A 6,000-nucleotide genomic window follows, 5' to 3' on the forward strand; every position below is an offset into this window, starting at 1 on the left:
CCAGTCCATTTTGGAATGAATCCGTCGAGCACATTAAAAGTTATCCAAAAAAAACATTTTTGAAAAAACTTTATTTTTGGAATATCTCTGAACGAGCCCTACCGATCAAGCTCAATTTTCTCTCGGCTTCAAGATATTGACAATCCGCGTCGAATGGCACCTTAAAGTTCAAAATCGGTTCATCCGTTCAAAAGATACAGGTATTTACATACGTACGTACGTACGTACATACATACATACATACACTCGGACATCATATTGAAATTAGTCAGAATAGCTTCCTTGGACCTCAAAACGTCGACATATGATGGAAATTCGATTTTCGTAAATCGGACCGAAACCAATAACTTCCCGAATTTTTGAAAATTTACAATTTTCTTAGCGGGAAGTTAAAAATTTGACAGCACTTATAACAGGAAAGATTAATGTTTTACTTGATCTTCAAGTTTAAATATTTTTAAACTTACTCTTGATCGTCAGATATAATAGAATTTGAAATAAAAAGATCATTCATAGTTGAGACAATTAAGAATTAAATTTTTTAAATAATTTTCAGTGTAAACAGAGAATTTAAAATTATAACAACACTAATCCGATGTTCGGAATTAAAAATTTTGATATTGGATTAAAAATTGAAAAACCATTTTCAATTTGTTGTTTTTGGATTATGAAATATAAAAAAAAATTTAATTGAAGCACTAATGCAATTATAAATTTAATGCGCTATTTGCAATCCTGCTTACATTATTCTGTCAAAGCCCTCGAATGGCCTTTTTTCTCCGCATGTGGCGCACATTAGCAATTTCGTTAAAGAAATAAAAAAAAATATTAATTAACAGCAAATTAAAAACGAAAATCACATTTTTTCGACCTAACGCACTTTAAACTTATAGAATATACATACGGTATATATATATATATATTAGGGTGTGTCATTTGAAGGCTATATTTTTTTTTTTACTGCCATACCCGAAAATCTGGTAGTATATAGAAAATAAAAAATTATGCCGCTGGGTGAAAGGGTTTAAGTCCACTAGCGGCTTAGCTCATCAAATAATTCGATTTCCCATTTGAATAACACGGGAAATTTTTTTTTTTAACTTTGAGTATTTTTAACTCGTGAACAAATTAATAGATCGAATTGACTAATACACACTTTTGTAGGAAATTGAACGCTCTACAAAAAAGGTCTCTTATCATTTTTCGATCAATCCATCTGTTCTAAAGTTATTGGAGCTGGAAGTCAAGTTATAGTAAATTTCGAGATCTTTTTACTTTTTCGGCAAAACTATCAGACTTATCATAAAATGTTGTAGGGTCTTTTTTATTGAAAGTTTTATTCTCTACAAATTATTATCAGTAAAGTTTTTTCAAATTCCACATTGATTTCTAGTTATTTTCATTTTAATGTCGAGCTCTTGAAATCGATCAGAACACTACTTTTTTAAGAGCTTAAAATTAAAATGAAAATAACTAGAAAACAATGCGAAATTCGAAAAAACTTTACTGATAATAATTTGTAGGAAATAAAATTGTCTACAAAAAAAACACTATGATATTTTGTGATAAGTCTGATAGTTTTGCCGGAAAAGTGGAAAGATATCGAAATTTACTATAACTTGACTTCGAGCTCCAATAACTTCAGAACAGATGGATTGATCGAAAAATGAAAAGAGACCTTTTTTGTAGAGCGTTCAATTTCCTACAAAAATATGTATTAGTTAATTCAATCTATTAATTTGTTCACGAGTTAAAAATACTCAAAGTTAAAAAAAAAAATTTCCCGTGTTATTTAAATGGGAAATCGAATTTTTTGATGAGCTAAGCCGCTATTGGACTTAAACCCTTTAACCCAGCGGCATAATTTTTTATTTTCTATATACTACCAGATTTTCTGGTATAACAGTAAAAAAAAAAATATAGCCTTGAAATGACACACCCTAATATATATATATATAGGGGAAGGGGGACAAAACGGGATAGGTCGGCAAAATGGGATACCCTCAAAATTTCGTCAAAATTTTTTTTTCTCGAAAAACTTTCGAAAATGGTCAAAAATGACATCTAGTATCATTTTACACTAATAAAAGCTAAAAAAAAAAACATTTTTATATTTTTTGCGAAAAGTATAAATGAAAAAAATGTACAAATTTTATCGTACTACAAATTTATTTTCATGAAGTATCACAAATTAAGAAATTTATTTCTTTAATTAACTCAAGAACAATAACAACAATAAGACTAATAAAAACTCTAAAACTGTAACATTGGTAATCATCATAATTTTAACTGTTACATTGTAACTTTCATAATTTTGTAATATTTTATAACTTTAGTGCTATAATATCACATTATTAACAGTTATGTTAATTTTCTAATATTCATTTTTGTGTTCACCATTTAAATATAGTGGAAACCTAAACATGCAAACATGCAAATAACCTTCTCAATAAGACAATTTATAGATAAATTGAGAAAAATATCGATAGCCCGAACTGGGAATCGAACCCAGACCAATTCGGTATCGCGCCGAGTGCTCTACCAGTTGAGCACATTCTTTAAAAATATGTTGAGAGTAAATTTTATTACTTACATCAATTTAGAAAGAAATTATTACATCAATTTTATTCACTTGAAAAAAAAAAAAAAAAAAAAAAATTTACTTTTTTTTGGGGTATCCCATTTTGCCCGCAGAAAATAAAAATTTTTTTTCTGATGGCAGTCTAAAATTCGTTATATTTATTTCAAATAGAATCAAAATGAAGCCAATTTACGATATTTATGTCCCTAAAAACTAAATTTTTCGTTAAGTATCCCGTTTTGCCCCCCCTTCCCCTATATATATATATATATATATATATATATATATATATATATATACATATCCATATACAACATTTACTTTTTTTTTTCAGAATATAAATAATAATAACTATTGTAATTACCTTTATTGCAGCAATCGTGATCAAGAAGAAAATAATCGACAAGTTTTTTAGACACATTTTAAAAAGTTAAAAGTTAATTTATTACTCATTAAGACATCGAGTGAAATAGAATATGAATGTTTACTCTCGTAATTTGAATCAGTGAAAAATCCACTGGTGAATCAGTAAGATTCAAAGTTGCTTACTGATAAACCAGTGGTGTAAACAATCTGATATTTGTTTGTTAATGACAATTGAATTAATTAATAGACTTCAAGCCAAATTGTGACCCTATTATTACATTTTCAATTTTACATAAATTATAGGGAAGGGGACAAAATGGGCCCCCCAAAATTTTTGTCCAATTTAAATGATTCAAGAATAAGAAATCCTTGTAAAGTGTTTGAGTTTGTGGTTTACTTTTAACTCGTCTGAATAAAAAAATTTTCTGAATTTAAATATAAATTAATTTTTTTTATTACAAAGCTTGAAAATGATTTGGAAGTTAAACCGACACCATGTCGACTACGCACCGAGTGCTCTTGCAGTTGAGTTATCTGAGCTTATGTGTTAGTCCGTTTAATTTATCTGTATACGTAACATTGAAATAATTAAGTGGGGAAAATCAATATTCTAAAAAATTAATTAATTAGCTTTTTTACCATACCTGCACCGAAAGTTTAAATTCCTGCCCTGTTTAAAGGAAGGAATGTCGTTCTTTTCTTTTATGAGAGAATAACAAATGGTAAAAAAAGTGCATGCGTCATTCTTCCCACAAAACAGAGGCAAAAAATTAAACTTTCAGGTGTAGATTGAGTAAAAATCGTATGCATACCACGGAGGAAAATATGAAATCCCAATCCTAGTGTTTTCCACCTTTGTCTTCAGCTCAGGTATAGGTAATTATGCACTCGGTTTGAAATGTCCTACTTTCCTCCCTTGATGTGTAATATACTATTGAGATAAATTAAAAATAATAGTCGTATTTTAGTAGATTCCGTATAGGGCCCGTTTTGTCCAAAATTTAGATTTTTTATTTTTGGAACATTTTGATTACAAAGACATGGCAGAAGACTAGAAGAAGTAAAAATGGTAAAAAAATTAAATATTTAAACTTTTTTTCGGGGGGACCCATTTTGCCCCAAATTCTAAGATTTTTAATTTTCAACAGATGCGGCATATTGAAACGAAAAACATCGTAAGGAGCTAGAAAGAAGTAAAATAAAGTGAGAACCACTTAGAATATAAGCCAGTTTTTTTTTAAGAGGCCCATTTTGCCCCCCATCCCCTATTATATTATTATTGCCATTTTAGAAATCTATGTAGTTCACTATTACCATTAAGTATCATGTTATTCGAATAAGTTTGCCATCATGATTATATAGTTTGAGTACCCACATCACTATATTTAGATGCAAATAAAAATTTCAAATTTCGAAAATATTTTGATTTAATTCCCTGGCGGTCTTGATTCACCGTGATATAGGGTGAATTACGGTGAATCACGGTAATTCTCGCTAATAGGTCGAAATTACGGTGATTTACGGTAATTTACGGTGATTCACCGTGATTCACGGAGATTCATGGTGAATTATCGTGAAATTACCGTGAATCACCGTAAATTACTGTGAATGTGTGCGTGATATCACGGTGAGCTTTCACGGTGATTTGGGGTAAAATCACGGTGATTTACGTCTATCCACGGTGATGCTCTATAATCGAATTATGGAAATTCACCGTGATTTACGATGAATTTTTGTAAAATTCTGCGGCCCCATCGAGGTTTCATAATGTATTGCCTTTTTTTTATACAATAACAGTGATTTTCGCAGAATCACCGTGATCTACGACATCGCGGTGAGGTCTCGCGTCGATTCACTGTGATTCACTGCAACATCACGGTGAACTCTCACGGTAAATCGCGGTGAATCACGGCGAATCACCGTGGTTCACGGTAGCATCACGGTGAGCGTTCACGGTGATTCCCGGTGATTCACCGTAATCCACCGTGATTCAGGCCTGCCAGGGATATTTTTATAATTAATTTTTTAAAATTTATTACTCATCAATACATCGAGTGAAGTAACATATAAATATTTAAATAAAAAATTGTGCCTGTGAAGAGGACACTTCCCATACAGGAAAATACGCCGGGGCCAGATATGGGCCACGCTTGACGCAATGCTGTCGATCTCTGGCCCATGCTTGTAAACCCGCTTTGGCCCAGCCTTGGTAAAAGTCTGGGATGATAACAGGGTGCCAGGCTTGGTTGTTACCATTGGCCCAGGCATCATTGCCAAGGCTGGCCCATGCGTGGTGGCCAGATCTGAGCCATGCTTGTTTGCCAGACCTGGCCCATGCTTGCTTGCCAGACTTGGCCCATGCATCGACAAAACAAATAAATTTAATTTAAAAAAATTTTTATTATTATTATCCTAATAGAGTTTGTGATCATTGACATTTAAACTATTTAAGTGAGGTAAATGACGTGAAAAAACTCGGTGAAATTCTGCTGGGCTCTGGGCGCGAACTGCCGTCCTTCTGATCGCTAGGTTTGAACGATAGCTACTGGACGAACCTACTAATGTTGAACTGAAACTTTTATATGTTGTACTTATTCATTTTACTACAACCACTTGGTTTTATGAAATATAAAGAGCAATTAAATAAATATTTTCGATTAAGAAAAAAAATAATAATTTCGTATTATTTTTATTATAATTACATAATTTTTAAAAATAAAATTTATTAAATTTAATTGATTATTTATCAAGAACCCAGTTGAATTGTCTTGCTCTACCACCAATCTTAAAAATAACATTTATTATAAAAATTCATGAGTTATTTCTTACTTAAATTAATGTTTATAACTGAAATTATAAAATTACGGTTGTTGATTGCAAATAACAACGAACTAAAAAATATTTCAATTATTAGTTGTAAATAATTTTAATCGCAATATTATAATATTTATTAATTAAAACTTATTTTAATTCAAAAATAAATAATTACTGTAAAAAATTCGCGGAGTGAATGCGGAGTGAATGAATTTTTAATTATTCACTCCCCTCGAAGT

The sequence above is a fragment of the Microplitis mediator genome, chromosome 5 (genome assembly GCF_029852145.1).
Source record: "Microplitis mediator isolate UGA2020A chromosome 5, iyMicMedi2.1, whole genome shotgun sequence".
Taxonomy (NCBI): domain Eukaryota; kingdom Metazoa; phylum Arthropoda; class Insecta; order Hymenoptera; family Braconidae; genus Microplitis; species Microplitis mediator.